Raw genomic sequence first — 24,727 nt, 5'->3', positions numbered from 1 at the left:
GGTAGGGAATATACAGTGAATGGTAGAACCCTCAAGAGTATTGAAAGTCAAAGAGATCTAGGAGTACAGGTCCACAGGTCACTGAAAGGGGCAACACAGGTGGAGAAGGTAGTCAAGAATGCATACGGCATGCTTGCCTTCATTGGCCGGGGCATTGAGTATAAGAATTGGCAAGTCATGTTGCAGCTGTATAGAACCTTAGTTAGGCCACACTTGGAGTATAGTGTTCAATTCTGGTCGCCACACTACCAGAAGGATGTGGAGGCTTTAGAGAGGGTGCAGAAGAGATTTACCAGAATGTTGCCTGGTATGGAGGGCATTAGCTATGAGGAGCGGTTGAATAAACTCGGTTTGTTCTCACTGGAACGAAGGAGGTTGAGGGGCGACCTGATAGAGGTCTACAAAATTATGAGGGGCATAGACAGAGTGGATAGTCAGAGGCTTTTCCCCGAAGTAGAGGGGTCAATTACTAGGGGGCATAGGTTTTAGGTGAGAGGGGCAAGGTTTAGAGTAGATGTATGAGACAAGTTTTTTACACAGAGGGTAGTGGGTGCCTGGAACTCGCTACCGGAGGAGGTGGTGGAAGCAGGGACGATAGTGACATTTAAGGGGCATCTTGACAAATACATCAATAGGATGGGAATAGAGGGATACGGACCCAGGAAGTGTAGAAGATTGTAGTTTAGTCGGGCAGCATGGTCGGCACGGGCTTGGAGGGCCGAAGGGCCTGTTCCTGTGCTGTACATTTCTTTGTTCTTTGTTCTTTGTTTGTTCTTAGTGTTTATTGTCCCAATAACCTTTAGTTTGCATTCGAAAGTAATGACTGCCCTTTTTGCTAATACGGTAATCCATCAACAAGAATTTTCTTGTTCTGAGTTTGTATAGCACCCAAATCCTGATAATACAACAACTGCCAGCCTTCTGATTACGCAACAACTCTTGGGGTGCAGTTGCCCACTGAAGCAGGAATGCTCCTCGCCCATCATTTGCACCCTGCACTTGCCCTGTTTTCAGCACCATTTCATTAAAACAGGAGCAGGCCAGCACAGGAGCTTGTGGCTGAACTTAACTCTATTTGCCTCACCGAACAAATATCTGGGGCAGAATTCTCCGTTTCGTGTTGATGCCGGGGCAGGATTTGTGGAGTTCTACGAACTGGGGGTGCACCTGGACCGATTCAGCGACCATTGAGGGGCCATCGCCACCACCACGTGAAACACGACTGATTCCAATGAAAAATGGCATCTGATTGACACGCGGAAGGCTGACAACCTGCAGCCGCATATACGCACTTCATTCCCCACACACCCTCATCCCAGACAACAAGATGGCACTGGTTGTGCTGGAGTGCATCCATCCCATTGATGGGTCGGCTGGGGCCAGAGGGCACCTAGTGGGTTGCCTGGTGGTCACCCATATGCCCCGCGGCACTAAGGTCACAGTGGGAAGTTGGCAGCTTGGTCAGCTGCATGGCTATCTTGCCGGCTGTGGCAATGGTGTTCTCTGCCCGTCCAATGTGGCCCCATAGCCCACCTCCTGATCATCCTCTGCTACTCCCCCCAGCCCTGGAGAAGCCCCCCGGCCAGCGGTATCACTGTGGCGATGTTGGACGCTTTCCGTACCCTCTCACTCCCCCTCAGCAGCCAAGGCGCCTGTTTCACGATTTTTAAAAGCACAAGTGAACCTCGGTGTCGCAAATTCCCCCCGTTGGATGCAGAGAATCGTGGAGGCCCCGGTGAATAACGGGTCCAGGCCCACTAATGATATGCCGGCGGTTTTTACTGTAAGTGTAGAGTGGAATGCATACCGCTGTCGAGGTACTGGACAATTGTGATTTGGGGTAAAACCATAACCCGCCACAATTTTGGGGTCAAAATCGATTCTCTGCCCAATCGTGTTTCCTGATTCCATCATCAGCCAACAGAGAATCCCGCCTCTAATGTTTTCAGTTTTGCAAATTTGAATTGTTCTCACTTCCATGGAGTGAGTTTCAGATTTCTAATTCTGTGAAAAGTACTTCTTGCAAGTTTATCCGTACTTCTTTGAGTTGTCTCATTTCAATGTTCTCCAACAGAGTTGTCCCAATTTACATCAAATGTAATCATGTGATAGCTATCAGCCAGAAGTGCCATAGCTTCCACTTTCAGTATGTAATCAGAGTCACTTAATATTATCAATTCCAGCTGAGAACTATTGTGGTTTCTCTAAAGTCATCACCAATTACTTTTATATATGTATTACCAATATATAGTGAATAAATCACCAATTATTTGGCACTCCCATTTTAGAGTTGATTGATTGAAATTCCCTTTTCATATAACCTCCTGTTTGCACATTTCCCCTTTATTACATAGTATTACATAGTATTACATAGTATTTACAGTATAGACTCAGGACATCAGGACTTTTAGGTCTATGATAGTCTTGATGTACCACATGAACCTCCTCCCATATTTATTCATCTGACCCCATCAATATGTCCTCTTATTTCTTTCTCCTTCATTTCCTGATCTAGTTCCCCCTAAAATGCATCTATGCCAGTAATTTCAAAGGCTCTTCACGATAGTGACTTCCACATATGAAACATTCTGTGGTGAAAGAGTTACTTTCGAATTCTCTCTTAGATTTATTCATAACTATCTTATATTCATGGCCCTTCGCTTTAGTCACCTTCTCTACAGTTAGCCTATCAAAAGCGTTTTTACGGATTTCCAGTATATCACACCTCAATATTCTCGTCTCTAGAAAAAGAAGTCCCAACGTGTACAATCTTTCATGATAAGCATAACCTCATAGAACAGGTTTTGACATGTAAATCTTCTTTGCACCTTCGCCAGTACCTCAATATCAGTCGTGGGCAACTTGTGGCCCGGGAGACACATGCAGCCCATCAGGGTGTGACATTTCATAAATATAAGAACTGCAAGGGTTAATGAAAACATTATCATAAATGAAGAACTGGAAGGATTAACGAAATGTCTAGATCAACCACTAGAGGAACCTGGAGTTATAAGTGTACAAGACATTGATGCTAAGCCTTGTGGGGGAGAGAAGTGAAGGAGATAGCTAGAGTACAAACTGAAGGAAAGATAGTGTGAGTGAGAGCAGATCATAGCTAATATAATAGTGTAGAGATTAGTTGTGGATGAGTGTAGATTATATGTTAATTATCAACTGTGTATTATATAGGAGTAAGTGTCGAATCCAATTAAGTAGTTAATAAATTTATAGCTTTGTTCAAGTTGTTCTTTGTTCTTTGAAGCTATTTTGTGGTCTTTGTGAACACTCCGCTAACCATCCTGAATTTAGCAACACAAAGAACACCACACAGGGCTTTGAGTGCCACGTGCAGAGTTGCTACGTTCTACTGTGTTCCGTCCGAAAAGCTTTTTTCCGACTGGTATGACTGAAGTGGTAGGCTCATAAAACAAGGGCACTTAAAGTGAGGTGAATGCTTACTGACTGTGAGAGCACTTATTCTGTCTCCAGTCAAAGTGTAGATATTTATTTTGTTTCTAACTATTTGAAGCCGATGACCGTTTTATTAATAGATGAATGATTAAGCATTTTCTATAACTCATTCTGAAATATTCAGCATGTAATCAATCTTATTGAAGGATCATGGTTAGTGAACACACCCAAATTCTATCTTGCTGCCCCCTGAGATGAAGGAGGGCCTTCCATACAGCCCATTCACGAGCCTAGCTCGCAAACCACTGTCTATATCCATTGCACAATATTTGCCTTCAGCTCCTTCTGGTCAGTTCACTCTGCTGCTCGTCCTTAATAGTGACTGACTGCAAAAATAAGTGAAAATTTAAAGGACCTGCTGCATGAGAGTTCATCACAACTCTCTACACACTATTCCTTGTGCCCACATTAAGCATTCTGCCCAGCCTCTCGGTCTGAGCTGGTTGTTTTTAGCAGAAGTCCTGTGTATTTCAGATCTCCTTATATTAGAAACCTCCAGACAGGCAGAAGGATTTGAGTTCTGGCCAAATGTCTAGAGCCAGCACAATAGCTAGGACCACAAATGCAATATAAATGCCACATTAAAAAGAGGCCAGGTGCAAAGCAACAGTTTTTATAAAGTAGTCAGGCAGCCAGTGCACTGTCTTTATATTTCGAACGTTAGAAGAGAGCTGACCACCCCACCAGCTCTTTTTTTGAAGCGTTGGGAATTTCACTGGCAGCACAGAAACTTGCATTTCACAATCTGCCGACTCAAGTCTGCAACTCTAGAGCATAGCAGGCAGTCAAGACGTGACTATCCACTCTTATCATGCTCATAGATATTGCATTACATTGTACACCGTGACGGGAGCATGGGTGAGCCAGTGAACACAGAATTTACACACATTTCTGAAGATTTGCAAAGGTGAAAATGTAGCATCACAGAAGGTCTACGAGTGCATGCTTCAAGGGAAATGTTCAATAGAGTATGTTGCTCAATATAAACTGTTTTTATTTATTTGAATCTTTTATTTTTGTGTATGGAATTTTATGTGTGTATGCGAGGGGTCTTATTTTTTTCCTGTGTGGGCATTGCCACTTTTTTGTGTCTGGTGTCTCCGAGTCTACCATTTTCTTCCCCCTTGTATTTGTATATGGGGTTTGAATTTTCATGCCAGTAAGTTTTTTCACTTCTATCAGCCTCATATTTCTGGGTAATTATCAGACCCACTTACTTATTTGGGACAAGTATTACTTCTCAGCCCCAAGGGATTGGATATCCGAAGCTGGACATTTGCCTTCAATCTATTTCTTCTTCTCTTAGGCAGTCCCTCGGGGTTGGGGGATATCTTGCTTCCACACTAAAAATAAATTCTTAAGTCATTGAGGGGTCCAAGGCATGACTCTCAGTTTGTCACAGGTGGGACAGACGGTAGTTGGAGGAGCAGGTGGGTGGAGCGCCCAGGTTGCTGGTGCATTCCTTTTTCTGTCAACGCTTGGCTTCAGCTTGCTCTCGCCGAAGGAAATGTGATGTTCAGCTCCTTCCCAGGTACTTTTCCTTCAGTTCGGGCAGTCTTGGGCCAGGAATTCCCAGGCGTCGGCGGGGACGTTTCACGGACGTTGCAAGGAGGCTTCGAAGGTGCCCTTGAACCATTTCCTCCGACCTCCTTGGGTTTGTGTTGAAGCTCTGAGTAGAGCGTCTGTTTTGGGAGTATTGTGTCAAGCGTGCAGACGATGTGGCCCGCTGATCGAGCATGGGCAATGCTTCAATGCTGGGGATATTGGCCTGAGCGAGGACACTGACATTGGGTGCACCTATCCTGCCAGTGGATTTGCAGGATCTTGTGGAGGCAGTGGTTCTTCTCCAGATTTTTGAGGAGCCTGCTGTACATACTCCACGTCTCTGAGCCATATAAGAGGGGAGGTATCACTACTGCCCTGTAAACCATAGCTTGGTGCTGTGTCTGAGGCTCTGGTCTTCAAACACTCTCTTCCTCAGGTGATCAAAGGCTGCGCTGGCACACCGAAGGTTGTGTTGAACATCATTGCCGATGTCCTTATTGATAGGTCCCCAAGATATGGAAAGTAGTTAACATTGTCTAAGGCCTTGCCGTGGATTGGCGGCAGGGTTGTGTGATGGGGGCAGGTTGGTACAGGACCTTTGTCTTATGGATGTTTAGTGTGAGGCCCATGCTGTCGCATGCCTCGGTGAAGGGCAAAGACCTTCATCACTGTCAACCGTGAGGGATTATGGAGCATCCTCCTCTGTTTCGGCTGCCTCGAAAAGTTTGTTACCATCCTCCGCCTACTCCACAATAACATGCAAGCCGTGATCCTGGCTAAATCCACCTCGGACCCAATTCACATTCAGACTGGCATCAAGCAAGGTTATTTCATCACACTGGCACTCTTCTCCATCTTCCTTGCTGCAATTCTCCATTTCACTCTCAGCAAGCTGTCTATTCGAATGGAGCTAAATGACAGAACATGGGAATCTGTTCAACCTTTGCCATTTGCAGGCGAGATCCAAGGTCATCCGTCACTGAACGACAATGTGCAGGCAATGCACACACTCAGAGGGAGAGCTCCAAGCCATCGCCAACATCTTCAACATAATGGAAGGATCTACACAGGACAACTTAATATTCCAGAGATCCCCAAATCTAATGTAGTGTACCAAATTATACCCAATTGCTTAATCCAGATCCTTATGTGAAGATCTTTAGGAACATCCTCAGAAGACTGACTGCAGGGGACTCAATGTCAGGTCAATATTGGCTGGAACTATTCATTTCTGCCACAGTTATTCTTATCTGCAAGATAAGATAATTTGGCCCTGGATCTTGTATGTGAGCTGAAAGAAGCTCTTCTGTTATATGACTCAATGGGCGCGATTCTACCCCCCCACACAGGATCCCCCTCCCCGCCACAGGCCGCCCCGACCCCCGCACGCGATTCTTCCACCCCCCCCCCCGAAACCAGCGGTGCGTGATTCGTGCCGGGCCGCTCGAAGAATCGCCGCAAACGGCGAGCGCTGATTCTCCGGCCCGGACAGGCCTAGCGGCTGCGACAACACGACAGGTTCCCGCCGGCGCCGTCCACCCCTGGTGGCTGCGGGCGGGAACTCTGCGGGAATGCTCGGGGGGCGGCCTGTGGCGGGGGAGGGGGATCCTTCACCGGGGGGGCCTCCGATGGGGTCTGGCCCGCGATCAGGGCCCACCGGTTGGTGGGCCAGCCTCTTCCCCCTCCCCGGACCTACATCCTTCCGTGCATGGCCCCAAAACACCGGCGCCATGTTGGTGAGGGGCCGGCGTGCGTAAGAAGTTCCCCGCACATTTGCAGGATGGCGCGGCCCAACTGCGCATGTGCAGGATTGGGCTGCCCCCAACTGCGCACGCACAGGATTGGGCAGCCCCAACTGCGCATGCGCGGGTTGGTGCGGTGCCCATCTGGCGCTGCGTAAGGAGGCTGGAGCGGCGTGAACTGCTCCAGCGCCGTGCTGGCCCCCTGTGAGGGCCAGAATAGTTGTGCCCGGGCCCTGGTCCGCGCCGTGGAGAATTTCCCCCCCATGTTTAAAATCATGGAGGAGGCCTGTTTGAATATATTATTTAATTTTCTCTTTAATTTTTTGTTTATTGTTTATGGAGGATTGAGTCCAGGCAGAGGTTGAAAAATGGCAGTGTCACCAGGCAGGGTTGGACAGAATCAGAATGGATTTGTGAAAGGAAAATCATGCTTGACAAATCTGCTGGAATTCTTCGAGGATATAACGAGTAGAGTTGATGAGGGGGAACCAGTATATGTGGTTTATTTGAACTTTCAGAAGGCTTTTGACAAAGTCCCACATAAGAGATTAGCACGTCAAATTCAAGAACATGGGATTGGGGGTAATGTAATAAAATGGATAGAAGACTGTTGGCAGACAAGAAACAAAGAGTAGGAAAAAACAAGTCTTTTTCCAAATGGCAGGCAATAACTAGTGGAGTACTGCCAGGATCAGTGCTAGGACCCCAGCTATGCACAATATGAATTAATGATTTACATGATGGAACTAATTGTAATATTTCCATATTTGCATATGACACAAAGCTGGGTGGGAGGGTGAGCAATGAGGAGGATGCAGAGATGCTTCTGTGTGATTTGAACAAGTTGAGTGAGTGGGCAAATGCATAGCAGATGCAGTATAATGCAGATAAATGTGAGGTTATCCACTTTGGCAGAAAAAACAGGAAGACAGTTTATTATCTGAATGGATATAGACTGAGAGAGGGAAGTGTGCAATGAAATCTGGGTGTGCTTGTACACAAGTCGCTGAAAGTAAGCACGCAGGTGTAGCAGGTTGGAAAGGAGGTAAATGGTATGTTGGCCTTCGTCGTGAGAGGATACACGAGCTAGGATGTCTTGCTGCAATTATGCAGGTCCTTAGTGAGGCCACAACTGGAGTACTTTGTGCAGTTTGTTTCCTTATCTGTGGAAGGATATTCCTGCTATAATGGGATTGCCGAGAAGGTTTACCAGACTGATTCCTGAGATGGCAGTACTGACGTATGAGGAGAGATTGAGTTGGTTAGGATGATATTCACTAGAGTTTAGAAGAATAAAGGGTGATCTCATAGAAACCTATAAAATTCTAACAGGACAGGAAAGGGCAGATGAAAGAAGGATGTCCTCGATGGCAGGAGAGTCCAGAATCAGTGATCACAGTCTAAGGATGCAGGGTAAATCATTTAGGACTGAGATCAGGAGATCTCTCTTCACTCAAAGAGAAGTGAGCTTGTGGAATTTACGACCACAGAAAGCAGTTGAGGCCAAAACATTGTATGTTTTCAAGGAGGAGTTAGATATATCTCTCAGGGCTAAAGGGATCAAAGGATATGAGGATAAAACAGGAACAGGATACTGAGTTAGATGATGAGACATGATCATATTGAATTGCTCAAAGGTCTAAATCGCCTCCTCCTGCTCCTATTTTCTATGATTCTATATTTGAAAGAATGAATCAACAATTGGGACAGATTCTCCTTCTATCTTCTAATCAATACCTTTGCAATCCTCTCTTGAGTCATATTATCTCACTTACTGGCATCACAATCTCTCGCTTTAAGCCTGGTTTTCAAAGGTTGAATCAACCAGCAACAAAATATCATCTGTGAAAGACAGCGTTGAAATACTTTCAGTCATTGCAAAGTGCATGCCTTAGGGTTTCATACAGCACATCATTGATGAAGACATCAAGTGGGACGGACAATGGAAAATTTCCTCTCACTTCTCTTTCAAGAGAGATAAATTCAGTGAGTCCCTCACCTACTCTCAGATGGGCCTTTGAATACACATCCTGGATAAAATCCACGATTTAGCCTGATAATCTCAGAGCTTTCAAAGGTTTGCACAAGACATTAAAATTACCTGTCAATTGTTGATTTGAAATGACTGTAGAAAGCTGCTGTGCAAGCTGAATTATCAGTATATAGAAAGGAAGTAAACATTGTGATAAACTTCTACCCAGAGTGTACATATACATTAAAATAACAATGCATACTTAAGTTAGTAATGCATGGTCAGAATACATGATCAGTAATTATATTTTTGAGCACAATGTATTTGCGCTTACAATTTTGAAAGTGAATCAATATCCTTTCTAATGATCAAAGGGGTGAAACTGGATGGTGCGTGCCTTTTTTTGAAAACTGGGTATAAGGAAGGATCTCTGCATTGGAACATTTGGGCGCAAGATGCACTCATTATTGGCCCTCAATCTGCAATTCAGAGAAGGTTTCCTGACTAATGCCAGGAATGGGTGGGTTGTCTTATGGGGAAAGGTTGGACAGGTTAGGTTTGTATCCATTTAGTTTAGAATTGTAAGAGGTGACTTGCTCTCAACTTTTAAGACCCTGAGGGGTATTGACCAGATGGATGTGGAGAGGATGTTTCTTCTTGTCAGAGAATCTAGAACTGGGGGTCACTGTTTAAAAATAAGGGGTTGTTCATTTCAGACAGTGATGAGGACAAACCTTTTCCCTCAGAGGGTCGCCAGTCTCTGGAACTCTCTTCCTCAAAAGACAGTGGAAGCAGGGTCTTTGAGTATTTTTAAGGCAGAGCGAAATAGATTCTTGATTAACAAGGGGGGGGGTGAATGGTTATCAGGGGTAGGCAAGAATGTGGGGTTGAAATTACAATCAGATCAGCTATGATCTTATTGAATGATGGGGCAGGCTCGAGGGGCCGAGTGGCCTACTCCTAATGTGAATGCACGTGTAATTAATTAGATGTAATCAGCTCACTGACAAAACAGATTAAATTCCATGCCATTGCATTATCACCTATTTGCTGATGACCTCCTATCGTCCCTTTAAGAAATCTTCAGTAGGTCGCATGTAGCTATGGTTTAACTGAATACAGTAGACCTGCACTGACTGTGTTTAGTGTAGCCAATTTCACAAAGGACACTCAGAGGGGCATTAGGCCCACTCGTTCAATATGTAAATTACACTGTGCCTATTTCTGACAAAAGTCCTAGACATCTACATTGGCTCCTGCCTGCCATGTTGCAATGTGCTGATTGTACATCTACCTGTGAGACAGGAATTCAATCAATTAATTTCTCGGTCTAACTAGCTGCCAATTATCAGATTAGTAACATTGCCAAAAGTGATGGTGAGAATGGAAATTTATCACAGCACAGAAAGAGGCCATTCAGTCTATTGTCGAGCTACCTAATTAAACCCACACTCATTCCCATAGCCCGACAAATCTTTTCCCTTCAAGCATTTATCAAATTCTCTTTTGAAAGTTGCTAATGCATCTGTTTTCACCACCCTTTCTGGCAGTGCATTCCAGATCACAACTCTGTTAAAACGATGTTTCACTATTACTCCTTTTGCCCATCACCTTCAATTTGTTTCCTCTGGTTACAGAGCCCTCTTTCACTGCATGTTCTCTCCTTATTTACTCTAAGACAACCATGAATGATTTTGAATACATCTGTCAGATCCTGTCTTCATCTTCTATGCTTTAAGGCGAAGAAGCCTATCTTCTCCAGTCTCTCCACATAAGTCACTCATCCTAGTACCATTCCAGTAAATCTCTTCTGCGTCCTCACCAAGGCCTTCATATTCTTATAAAGTATATTCTAGTGTATTGTAGCAGCTCCTCCTTTTGGGTCCTGTAAATAAGACAGTCAAGGCAAATAAGTCCACTTGTGTGGAGTAGTAAGAATATGTGGCATTTGCCTTGTCACAGTGTTACTTGTAGCTATGTAATAACATTGGGCACAATTTTATTCACCAACATTCACTATGTTGTTATGAATCTTGCTAATCGAATGGTGTTGATTAGGGTTAGAAATGCGCCCTGTGATAGGATGGGATGAGATTCGGTGGGCGGGATTCTCCGATTGCCGATGCCGAAATCACGTTCAGCAATCGGCCGGAGAATCGTTTTTACGCCGAAATCGGGAGCGGCACCATTTTCGGATGCTCCACCCCCCTAAAAATCAGCAAACTCGAGGAGTATGCCACACGCCGTTGGGATGGCCCCGCGATCTGAGACCCTCTCCCGATGCTCTGCCCTCGATGGACCGACTTCACGATGGCACGGGACACGTGTCCTCTCAGATTCCATGGGCGTGGCTGCTGCAGACTGTGACCAGCGTGCCACAGTCGGGGGGAGAGCCGTTCCACTGGAAGGGGGGGCTTCGGCAGCGGGCTGTGGAGACTGGTGGGGGGGTGGTCTGTGGGTGGCGAGGGGGGTTACAGGGTGGCACTCTCTGGAGGCCATGTCCGCGCGCGGCCAGAGCCATGCGCCTGTGCGGCCATGGAACCGGCCATTCTGTTTCCGTATCTGCAGGTAAGGCTTTACGTGGTGCGGCTGCTAGCCCCCCCACCGGGCGAAGCAGACTGTCTGTTCGTAAGACCATACACTTCCTCCGGACATAGCTGCAAAATTGGAGAATCCAGACCAATATTTTTTTCAGTGGCCTGTGTGATGGGTAGTTTATCATAGAATTTACAGTGCAGAAGGAGGCCATTCGCCCATCGAGTCTGCACTGGCTCTTGGAAAGAGCACCCTACCCAACACCTCCACCCTATCCCCATAACCCAGTAACCCCACCCAAAACTAAGGGCAATTTTGGACACTAAGGGCAATTGTTTCATTGAGGGGTGTTGCTGAAAGCTAAATTTTGCCTACTGGGCGAGTGGGGTGGTATTGGGCCTAAAACCTACTTAAAATAATAATAATAATCTTTAATGTCACAAGTAGGCTTACATTAATACTGCAATGAAGTTACTGTGTGTGGTATTATAGGCATTACGGTACCTGATAGGCTAAAGCACCAGTGGTGGAAACTGTATGCTTGCTATTGGTTAGAGTGTATGATAGCTCAGCCCTGATAGGCGGGGTATAAGAACCCGTGCCGCCCCAGCAGCCCTCATTCTGTACCTGAGCTGCTGGGGGAAACATCTAGCTTATTAAAGCCTTCAGTTGGACCACAACCTCGCTTTAGTGGTCATTGATCGTGCATCACTGTGAAAAGCCCCTAGTCGCCACATTCCGGCGCCTATTCGGGTACACAGGGGAGAATTTAGAATGTCCAATTCACCGAAGCACATCTTTCGGGACTTGTGGGAGGAAACCGGAGCACCCGGAGGAAACCCGGAAACCCACGCAGACACAGGCAGAACGTGCAGACTCCGCACAGTGGCCCAAGACGGGAATCGAACCTGGGACCCATGCGCTGTGAAGCAATAGTGCTAACCACTGTGCTAGCATGCCGCCAATCCCATAATTGTGGGATTGGGATGATTAGATGTCAAGCTAAACGCAGTTATCATGTTGGAATGGGACTAGCTGAAAACCTGCCACAAAATTGTCAGTTATTAGATACACAAAAACTAACCACAGAATCCTGTGTTTCTGTAGTGTCTTTAATGTAATGAAACATCCCAAGGTGCTTCACTGGACTATTATTAGACAAAATAATACACCAAGTCACATAAGGTGACACTGGATCAGCTGACCAAAAGCTTGCACAAAGAGGTAAGTTTAAAGGAATGTCTTAAAGACAGGTAGAGAGGTGGTGATGTGCAGGAAGGGGATTCCAGAGCTTAGAAACGAGGCAGCTCAAGGCAAGGCCCCTGGCAGTGAAGTCATTTAAAATCGCCGTTGCTCCAGAAGCCAGAATTGTTGGAGCGCAGACATTTCAGAGGTTTGCAAGGTTGGAGGAGATTGCAGGGGTAGGCCAGATTGGAATTTGAAAGCAAGAATGGAAACTTTAAAATGAAGGTGTTACTTAACCCAGAGCCACACAGGTCAATGAACAAAAGGGTGGGTGAGTGAACGGGATTTGGTGCAAGTTAGTACAGGGGCAGCAGGGTTTTGGATGACGTCAAGTTCACGGATGGTAGGAATATTGGAAAATGGCCAGGATTGGATTAGATTACTCAAGTCTGGAAGTAATAGAGGCTTGATGGGGGCTTTCACAGCTTAAGAGCTAAGCCAGGGGTAAAGTCGAGTGGGTTTAACACTCCAAGTTGCACTAACATCAGTACTGTCACATCTTGAGTACAGAATTGAGTCAAGTTAGGGAAATGTTGGAAGCTCAGGTGGCATCAACTTGATATTTGCCCATGAATAACCAATATCGAGTGCTCAGGACCAAAACTATAGAAGCCACAATTCTAGGTTTTTGAATTGATGAGCTAACTATCATATTGAAACAAATTTTACTCAGAGGTGCTATTCGGAAAAGGAGGAAAAATAAACCTGTTCTGCATATTTTCATTTCAAAGCAACCTAAAAATATAATGTCCAGTCACAATTGTGTTCTGAATATGCCTTACTCTGATCATTCACCTTGCAAACAACAGTGATTGATTAGGAAACATTCCTGGTGCAGTATCTTCTCCACTGTTCTTGCATGAAAATGTATAAATAGGTGCACTTTTTTAGGTATCTATAAAAAGCAATGGAAGGAAGATAAACTGCGAATGTTTATGATTTATCTTGTTTTGTCAGTACTCTCAAAGAGCCCTCAATTATAGATTTGTATGTAATCTGTAGCGATGCTAAAATGGATGAAGTAGAAGGGTGTATTGAATAGAAAAGTCAAGAAACGATTTAAATTCTTCACCATACATCTGTGTAGATCATAGATCTCCTCCAGTGCAGAAGGAGGCCATTTGTCCCATCGATTCTGCACCAACCCTCTGGAAGGGCACCCTAACCTCGGCCCATTTCCTCACCCGATCCACCCAACCTGCACATCTTTGGATTGTGGGAGGAAACCGGAGCACCCACAGGAAAACCACGCCAACACGGGGAGAACATGTAAACTCAACACAGACAGTCACCCAAGGTCGGAATCGAACCCGGGTCCTTGGCGCTGTGAGGCAGCAGTCCTAACCACTGTGCCACCGTGCCGCCCCTATGTAAGCTATATACATACCTTCTCAGATGGCTATGACAAAATATTATGGTAGACGTGCTGGGTTGCAAAGGCTGATAACCAAGGAATTAGAACAAGAACAGTCTGTGAAGTATCCGATCAACTCTTGCATGCTACGTTCTGGGGAGATCTCCCGCACTACCGACACGCAACCACTTATGTATTTGTGTCATCACAGGGTCCACTTGACCACCTGGTCTACAATTATCATCATCCAGCAGTGTGTCTTGATCACATTACAAATAAGCTAGATAAGCTTCATTGTATTTTCCTCTCAGCATTCTCACATCATGGCATTTTCTGAACTTCAGTTTATAATCCAAAATTCATCTACAATGTCTGGCTGTGATTCCATTCAGCGTAAATGCCTCTACAATTTCATTTTTGAGTCACGTTGAGGGCATTTCTGAAGGATTTCAGATAAACAATGAGCAATATGTTGAACTAATGTTTAGTTTCTTCTGGCAAACTTTAATTTAAAACAAATAAATGTCAGACTTTCACTAAAATGCTGCACAGGAGACTTGTGGAGGAAGGTTTGTTCTCACAACAGCCCATACATCATTATCCTGATCTTCTTGAAAGGGCAGGATTGTAGCAAAATGCTTCTTGACTGGAGTGGGCTGGGTAGAGACGTTGATCATCATAGAGTGAATTCTTGGTGTAGGTATGCCACAGTGCTGTTGAGGAAGGATTTCTCGGTTTTTGACCCAGTGACAGTGAAGGAACAGCATTGGGTTCCAATTCAGGATGTGTGGCTTGTTCAGTTTCAATTTCTATCAACTGTCAGGATTCAACAATTCAATGTGAATTTATTAAATTGTGAATGTTGCCAAACTGAGAGGTGACTGACGGCTAGAAAGATATTGAGTCAGCTGGTCAAAATATTGAACTTCAACAGTGACAGCTTGTGCTCCAGAGTTAGCCACACCTCTAGCACCTTGGGGAAGGGTTTCGAAGACTTTCAATCCTCTGAGAGAAAGATTTGTTCCTCAGCTACGTCTGATAAGAGCAACCCCTTATTTTCAAACAGTGACCCCCAGTTCTAGATTCTCCCACAAGGGGTAACATCGGGCGCAATTTAATTGGAAAAAAAAATCTATGTCCGATTTTGGGCACGTTTAGCGAAATGTTTCTCGATGGCTTCAGTGCCTTGCCACCCAGGCATCCTGGCACTGCCATCCTGGCACCCTGGCAGTGCCTTTGCCAGCCTGGCAGTGCCACCCAGGCATATTAGAAGTGCAATGGATGGCACTGCTGAGGTGTCATGAGTGGCACTGCCATGGTGCCAGACTGGCAATGCCCAGGTGCCAGAGGGAGTGCCAGGATACCACCCTGTCCTGTCCTGTCCTTGACCACCTTGGGGTCTCTAATGGCCTGGGAGACCTCCTCAGGTGTCATTATGATTGGTCCATGTTTGTGGACACGAGTACTAAACGGCGTCCCGGGGAGGTCTCCCAGACGCAGCTGTTATGTCCCGGTGCTGGGAAAATCCCGTGAATGCATATTTGAATGAACCTAATGGCTCATTTAAATATATAGATCTGGATCATGCCCAGTCAGGGTGAGATCCAGATCGCGACGTCTCGCAAGACTCCATTAAATCTCACAAGGCATTTCGAGCATCACAAAACCCACGAGAGGCCTTTTGCGAGATTCAATGGCCTCGTCCCGTTACCAAGTCGGGCACAACGAGGCCGCTAAATCTCCATATCCATCCTGTGAAGAACCCTCAGGATCTTAAATGGTTTAATTAGGTTGTGGCTTACTCTTCTGAACTCCAGTGAATACAAGACTAACCTGTTCAACCTTTCCTCATAAGACAATCCACCCATTCCTGGTATCAGTACAGTGAACATTCTCTGAGGTGCTTCTAATCTATTTATATCTTTCCTTACATAAGGAAACCAAAACTGTTCACAGTACCCCAGATGTGGTCTCATCAATGCCCTGTACAACTGAAAAATAACTTCGCTACATTTATATTCAATTTCCCTCGCAGTAAGCAGTCACATTCTATTAGCTTTCTTAACTCCTTTCTACACCTTGATACCCAGCTCCTTCTGAATCTCAGAATTGTGCAATTTGTCACTGTTATATTCTTTGTCTCAAAAATAGAGAATCAGAGAGGTAAGTGCGTTTCAAGCACTAAGTGCATTCCAATCACTCAAGCCTGTGATTTCACTACACTTACCTCTCTTTGATGTGGTCAATGTTTACAAACATTGGGATTACATTATTTAGGCCTCTAAACCACAAAGGGATATGAATGGATCAAAGCTGCATATGTTTTTCAGAAGCTGCTAATCACAGACCACTACTCGAAAGCTATGAATGGCTTGCAGCTAATGCACCTGGGCGAAGTTGATGCAGGCACAGCTGCTTTCCTTTGACAAATGAACCTGGCGCTGCAAGATAAGTATTACAACTCTAATGCTTCCGACTGTCACTGTCTGGACAGCTCTCTAACCTCCAGACAGGGGTCCCTTTTCTGGGGGGGTGAGTCTGTGGTGAGGGTTCCTTTGGGCAGGAGGTTCTTGTTGGGGGGGTCCCCTTATTACAGGAGTGCCTATGGGGGGGGGGGTCCTCCTATTGCAGGGATCCCATGGGGTGTCTCTCTCTCGCTACTACACGGGTCCCTGTGGGCGGTCACCATATTACAGGGGTCCTTGGGAGGTGTCTCTATTACCGGGATACTTGTGGGGGGAGGGATTCCACCTATTGCCAGGATGGGACGGAGTGGGATGGGGAGGTGCGGCTGGTGGTAATTCCTCTCTTCTGCTTCAAAATATTGCCAGGTTTCGTCCCCACCTGAAAGGGCAACAGGGCCTTGTTTTAATGCCTCATCGAAGAGACAACACCCCCAAGAGCTCCGGCACTCCCTCAGTACTGCCATGGAGCGCCTGCCTTGATTTTTGTTCTCAAATCTCTTGAATAGACAACCATCTGTCTCAGAGGTGAGACTGAGACGGAGTCACAGCTGGTAGACCCAGGACATGGCACCCCACTGTGCAGATTACTGAAGAATATCAAGTTTTCCATCCCACTTTTAACAATTACTTTGCTAATTAGGTGCAATTAACAGTTCTCTTGCTGTGGTTGACAGACGGGCCATCCTTTTTTAATAATTCGTTGACTGAACTATCTCATTACTTACAGTCAGCTGGAATGAAGAATCACATCATTATTCAACTTCCTAGGACAGGTCTTTGTCCCTGACTATGAATCCGTATGATTTACAAGAAAATAATGTGCATTCGTTATCATCATCAAAGAAGCATGGTTCAAAAGCTATCAGTAGAAAACAAAGTTTGTCTCAACTTTCAGAGCTGAATATATGTTGTGATTTATCCAAAACCAGTAAGGTACCTGAACGTAATTAAGCAAGAATACTCACCATGGTGAGTGGCTTCTGTCCTTCCGAGGCTGCAAGCTCTCTGATTGGGCCTGAAGCCTGTGGAACTCATTCCCTGTCCTTAGTTTGGACAATGGATGGGAATTGGCCAGTGATCCCCCAGAGGATCATGGCAGTCAGCATGTTACCAGCAGGTGTGAAGGCAGGACCCAGAAATGGGTCTGCAAAGAGAGACATCATACAATCATAGAATGGCCCCAATGCAGAAAGAGGCCATTTGGCACATCACATTCGTGCCAACTCTCTGCGAGAACAACTCAGCTAGTCCCATTCCTCCCTTTTCCCCACAGCTCTGCAAATCTTTTCTGTTCAATTAATTATCAAATTACCTTTAAAGCCACCACTGAATGTGCTTCCAACACACTCTCAGGAGAGTATTCCAAATCCAAAACACTCGTTATGTAAATAGATTTTTCCGCATGTTAGCTCTCGTTCTTCTGTTAATTGCTTTAAGGCAGTGTCCTCAGGCTCTCGTATATTCCACCAATTGGAAAAGCTTCTCCTTTTGCCGCTGGATGATTTTGAACTTTTCCATCAAATCGACCCTCAACTTTCTCTTCTGCAAGAACAAGCCCAGCTCCTCCAATCTATCTTCATCCGCCTGAACCACACTCATAAACCTAGCCTAGCTATACATGATTCCATGCTCAATAGGCAAAAGTTCACTGGTTTAACTCCCTCTGTTCAAACATTCCTTTACGATTCAACTGAAATATATTGCCCAACTGGAACAGTTCTTGAATGCATATTTATTGCCATGCAAAGAAATGGGCCTGGAGAACTTGAATGGCAGACACTTGGTAAAGCTACGGCAAGAAAAGAAAATGTAACCAACAGAATGGCATCATATATATAGAAACATACTTCGATAATGGAAGCACGAGGAGGCCATTCAGCCCATCAGGCCTGCTCCGCCATTCATTATCATCATGGCTGATCATGAAGTTCAATACCGTGATCCAATCTTCTTCCAATATGCCTTGATCCCTTTAGATCCAAGAGCTATATCCAGGGACTCAGGTTTGATTCCTGGCTTGGGTCACTGTCTGTGCGGAGACAGCACATTCTCCCCGTGTCTGCGTGGGTTTCCTCCGGGCGTTACGGTTTCCTCCCAAATTCCCTAAAAATGTTTTGTTAAGTGAATTGGACATTCTGAATTCTCCCTCGGTGTACCAAAACAAGCGCCGGAGTGTGGCGACTCGGAGATTTTCATCATAACTTCATCGTAACTTCATTGCAGTGTTAATGTAAGCCTACTTGTGAGACTAATAAAGATTATTATTGTTATTATTATGATTATAAACCCTTCTTGAAATTACACAACGGTTTAGCCTCAACTACGTTTTGTGGTCACTCTCTGGGTGAAGAAATTTCTCCTCACCTCAGTCCTATAAGATTTACCCCTTATCCTCAAACTATGAACCCTAGTTCTGGACTTCCCCACAATCGGGGACATTCTTTCTGAATCTACTCTGTCTAATCCTGTTACAATTTTATAAGTTTCTATGAATCCACTCTCACTCTTCTAAACACCAATGAATAATCCAAACTGACTTAGTCTCTCCTTCTATGACAGTCCTGCCATACCAGGAATCAGCCCGGTAAATCTTCGTTGCTCTCCCTCCACAGCAAGAACATCCTTCCTCAGATAAGGACACCAAAACTGCACACAATACTCCAGATGTAGCCTCACCCACTCCCTACACAATTGCAATAAAACATCCCTATTCCTATACTCAAATTCTCTTGCTATGAAGGCCAACGATATTTGCCTTCTTTACTGTCTGCTGTACCTGCACACCTGCCTTCATGAACTCATATACAAGGACACCAAGGTCTCACTGAGTATCCACCTCTCTCAATTTGCACCCATTCAAAAAGTAATCTTTTTTGCTATCAAAGCAGATAACCTCACATTTATCCACATTATACTGCATCTGTCATGCATTTGCCCATTCACTCAGCATGTCCAAATCACGCTAAAGCATCTCTGCATCCTCCGCACAGCTCAACCTTCCACCAATCTTCGTATCATCAGCATTTTTGGAGATAATACATTTAGTTCCCTTGTCCAAATCATTAATGTGAATGTTTGGGTTCCTAGCACAGATCCCTACGGTACCCCACTAGTCACTGCCTGCCAACCAGAAAATGACCCATTTATTCCAACTTTATGCTTCCTGTTTGCTAACCAGCTTTCTATCCATCTCAGGACACTGCCCGTAATTCCATGCACTTTAACATTACATATTAAACTGCTTTGTGAGACCTTGTTGAAAGCCTTTTGAAAGTCTAAATAAACCACATCCTCTGGTTTTCGCAGGTCGACTCTGTGGTGACATGCATCACTGTAAATACACAAGGGGTTAATATAAATAAATACACGTAGACTAGCTAGGCACTAGAGGGAGCACCAGAGACATGACACACAGACATTCAACCAATAGGCTAGTCAGATAGGACATGACCAATGGGCAGTCACGACACACAAAGAGGTGACACTACCACAGGAGGGCATTACACCAACCCATATAAAAGGACACATCAGACATGATCTTTCTCTTTCCAGTGGAGACTCTCAGTGAGTACACGCAGGGTTGATTTGAAACACATCACACACACCACGTGGATTGTAGCAGACTGGTTTGTCAGTCTGAGTAGCTATAGCAGAATTAACAGTAGAGTTGAATCCAAGTAGGAGAATCGTTAACAGTAATAAACATGTTAAAGCTATCTCCAAGTCTGAACCTTCCTTTGTCAGAGTGCACATCAAGGAAGCAGCTTACGCTACGTCAAGAGCATAACAAAACAAACTCTACTCGTTACATCTTCAAAGAATTCTAGTCGGTTTGTCAAGCATAATTTTCCTTTTGTAAATCAATGCTGAGTTTGTCTGATTACACCACTGTGCTATGAAATCCTTGATAATGGACATCAGCAACTTCCCTACTACCAACATTAGGCTCACTGGTCTATAGTTCCCTGCTTTATTTCTACTTCTATTTTTGAATAACGGGGTTATATTTGCTACCCTCCTATCTGTAGAATACATTCCAGAGTCCAAAGAATTTTGAAAAATGACCACCAATGGCTCTATTATTTCTAAGGCCACTTCCTGACATATGCTGGGATGAAGATTATCAAACCCTGGAGAGGTATATATGCCTTTAATCCCATTAATTTCCCCAAAATAATTTCTGTACTAACACTAATTTCCTTCAGCTCCTCACTAAAACATTTGTCACTCAGAACTTCTGGTACATTATTCATGTCTTCCTTTGAGAAGTATGAATTTAGTTCCTCAGGTATTTCTTTGTTTCCCGTTATGAATACCCCCGTTTCTGACTGTAAGGGCCCTACATAGAACATAGAACATAGAACGATACAGCGCAGTACAGGCCCTTCGGCCCACGATGTTGCACTGAAACAAAAGCCATCTAACCTACACTATGCCATTATCATCCATATGTTTATCCAATAAACTTTTAAATGCCCTCAATGTTGGCGAATTCACTACTGTTGCAGGTAGGGCATTCCACGGCCTCACTACTCTTTGCGTAAAGAACCTACCTCTGACCTCTGTCCTATATCTATTACCCCTCAGTTTAAAGCTATGTCCCCTCGTGCCAGCCATTTCCATCCGCGGGAGAAGGCTCTCACTGTCCACCCTATCTAACCCCCTGATCATTTTGTATGCCTCTATTAAGTCTCCTCTTAACCTTCTTCTCTCCAACGAAAACAACCTCAATGCCATCAGCCTTTCCTCATAAGATTTTCCCTCCATACCAGGCAACATCCTGGTAAATCTCCTCTGCACCCACTCCAAAGCCTCCACATCCTTCCTATAATGCGGTGACCAGAACTGTACGCAATACTCCAAATGCGGCCGAACCAGAGTTTTGTACAGCTGCAACATGACCTCCTGACTCCGGAACTCAATCCCTTTACCAATAAAGGCCAACACTCCATAGGCCTTCTTCACAACCCTATCAACCTGGGTGGCAACTTTCAGGGATCTATGTACATGGACACCTAGATCCCTCCGTTCATCCACACTTCCAAGAACTTTACCATTAGCCAAATATTCCGCATTCCTGTTATTCCTTCTAAAGTGAATCACCTCACACTTCTCTACATTAAACTCCATTTGCCAGCTCTCAGCCCAGCTCTGCAGCTTATCTATATCCCTCTGTAACCTGCTACATCCTTCCACACTGTCGACAACACCACTGACTTTAGTGTCGTCTGCAAATTTACTCACCCACCCTTCTGCGCCTTCCTCTAGGTCATTGATAAAAATGACAAACAGCAACGGCCCCAGAACAGATCCTTGTGGTACGCCACTTGTAACTGAACTCCATTCTGAACATTTCCCATCAACCACCACCCTCTGTCTTCTTTCAGCTAGCCAATTTCTGATCCACATCTCTAAATCACCCTCAATCCCCAGCCTCCGTATTTTCTGCAATAGCCTACCGTGGGGAACCTTATCAAATGCTTCACTGAAATCCATATACACCACATCAACTGCTCTACCCTCGTCTACCTGTTCAGTCACCTTCTTGAAGAACTCGATAAGGTTTGTGAGGCATGACCTACCCTTCACAAAGCCATGCTGACTATCCCTGATCATATTATTCCTATCTAGATGATTATAAATCTTGTCTCTTATAATCCCCTCCAAGACATTACCCACTACAGACATGAGGCTCACCGGTCTATAGTTGCCGGGGTTGTCTCTGCTCCCCTTTTTGAACAAAGGGACCACATTTGCTATCCTCCAGTCCTCTGGCACTATTCCTGTAGCCAATGATGACATAAAAATCAAAGCCAAAGGTCCAGCAATCTCTTCCCTGGCCTCCCAGAGAATCCTAGGATAAATCCCATCAGGCCCTGGGGACTTATCTATTTTCAGCCTGTCCAGAATTGCCAACACCTCTTCCCTACGTACCTCAATGCCATCTATTCTAATAGCCTGGGTCTCAGCATTCTCCTCCACAACATTATCTTTTTCCTGAGTGAATACTGACGAAAAATATTCATTTAGTATCTCACCTATCTCTTCAGACTCCACACACAACTTCCCATCCCTGTCCTTGACTGGTCCTACTCTTTCCCTAGTCATTCGCTTATTCCTGACATACCTATAGAAAGCTTTTGGGTTTTCCTTGATCCTACCTGCCAAATACTTCTCATGTCCCCTCCTTGCTCGTCTTAGCTCTCTCTTTAGATCCTTCCTCGCTACCTTGTAACTATCCATCGCCCCAACTGAAACTTCACACCTCATCTTCACATAGGCCTCCTTCTTCCTCTTAACAAGAGATTCCACTTCTTTGGTAAACCACGGTTCCCTCGCTCTACGCCTTCCTCCCTGCCTGACCAGTACATACTTATCAAGAACACGCAGTAGCTGATCCTTGAACAAGCTCCACTTATCCAGTGTGCCCAACACTTGCAGCCTACTTCTCCACCCTATCCCCCCCAAGTCACGTCTAATGGCATCATAATTGCCCTTCCCCCAGCTATAACTCTTGCCCTGCGGTGTATACTTATCCCTTCCCATCATTAACGTAAACGTCGCCGAATTGTGATCACTGTCCCCAAAGTGCTCTCCTACCTCCAAATCCAACACCTGGCCTGGTTCATTACCCAAAACCAAATCCAACGTAGCCTCGCCTCTTGTTGGCCTGTCAACATATTGTGTCAGGAAACCCTCCTGCACACACTGTACTAAAAACGACCCATCTAATGTACTCAAACTATATCTTTTCCAGTCAATATTTGGAAAGTTAAAGTCTCCCATAATAACTACCCTGTTACGTTCGCTCTTATCCAGGATCATCCTCGCCATCCTTTCCTCTACATCCCTAGAACTATTTGGAGGCCTATAGAAAACTCCCAACAGGGTGACCTCTCCTTTCCTGTTTCTAACCTCAGCCCATACTACCTCGGAAGATGAGTCCCCATCTAGCATCCTCTCCGCCACCGTAATACTGCTCTTGACTAGCAGCGCCACACCTCACCCTCTTTTGCCTCCTTCTCTGAGCTTACTAAAACACCTAAACCCCGGAACATGCAACATCCATTCCTGTCTCTGCTCTATCCATGTCTCCGAAATGGCCACAACATCGAAGTCCCAGGTACCAACCCATGCTGCCAGTTCCCCTGCCTTATTTCGTATACTCCTGGCATTGAAGTAGACACACTTCAAACCACCTACCTGAACACTGGTCCCCTCCTGCGACGTCAAATCTGTGCTCCTGACCTCTATACTCTCATTCTCCCTTACCCTAAAACTACAATCCAGGTTCCCATGCCCCTGCTGCATTAGTTTAAACCCCCCCAAAGAGCACTAACAAATCTCCCCCCCAGGATATTTGTGCCCCTCAGGTTCAGATGTAGACCATCCTGTCTGTAGAGGTCCCACCTTCCCCAGAAAGAGCCCCAGTTATCCAGAAATCTGAATCCCTCCCGCCTGCACCATCCCTGCAGCCACGTGTTTAATTGCTCTCTTTCCCTATTCCTCATCTCACTATCACGTGGCACGGGCAACAACCCAGAGATAACAACTCTGTTTGTTCTAGTTCTGAGCTTCCATCCTAGCTCCCTGAAAGCCTGCCTGACATCCTTGTCCCCTTTCCTACCTATGTCATTAGTGCCAATGTGGACCACGACTTGGGGCTGCTCCCCCTCCCCGTTAAGGACCCGGAAAACACGATCCAAGACATCACGTACCCTTGCACCTGGGAGGCAACATACCAAACGTGAGTCTCTCACGCTCCCACAAAATCTCCTATCTGTGCCCCTGACTATCGAGTCCCCAATTACTAATGCTCTGCTCCTCTCCCCCCTTCCCTTCTGAGCAACAGGGACAGACTCCGTGCCAGAGGCCCGTACCCCATGACTTACCCCTGGTAAGTCTCCCCCCCTCCCCCACAAGTATCCAAAACGGTATACTTGTTTCTCAGGGGAACGATCGCAGGGGATCCCTGCACTGACTGCTTCTTCCCAGTCCCTCTTACAGTTACCCATCTATCTCCAATCTTTGGTGTAACTAATTCCCTAAAGCTGCTATCTATGACCCCCTCTACCTCCCGAATGATCCGAAGTTCTTCCAACTCCAGCTCCAGTTCCCTAACTCAGTCTTGGAGGAACTGGAGATGGCAGCACTTCCTGCAGGTAAAATCAGCAGGGACACTAACGGCATCCCTCACCTCAAACATCCTGCAGGAGGAACATTGCACTCCCTTCCCTGCCATCCCTCTAACTTTCTACCAAGATCTGGCTAACAACTAAATTTAAAAAAATTTAAAATAATAATAATAATACAATATGGTACTTACCTCACACCAATGGGTTTTATTATTAGGTTAGGGGAGGAGGGCGGGTGGGAGACACTACACGTGTAGTGTCTC

The 24,727-nt window shown here is 45.3% G+C and overlaps 1 long non-coding RNA gene across 1 annotated transcript in view; it reads right to left on the bottom strand.

Annotated features, from left to right (window-relative positions):
* Positions 1-24,727, bottom strand: part of LOC140395938 (uncharacterized) — a 152,439-nt gene that overhangs the window by 58,495 nt on the left and 69,217 nt on the right. The gene's annotated exons all lie outside the window — the stretch shown is intronic.

The sequence above is a fragment of the Scyliorhinus torazame genome, chromosome 19 (genome assembly GCF_047496885.1).
Source record: "Scyliorhinus torazame isolate Kashiwa2021f chromosome 19, sScyTor2.1, whole genome shotgun sequence".
NCBI classification, from domain to species: Eukaryota; Metazoa; Chordata; class Chondrichthyes; order Carcharhiniformes; family Scyliorhinidae; genus Scyliorhinus; species Scyliorhinus torazame.
This window is presented reverse-complemented; position numbering and strand designations above follow the sequence as displayed.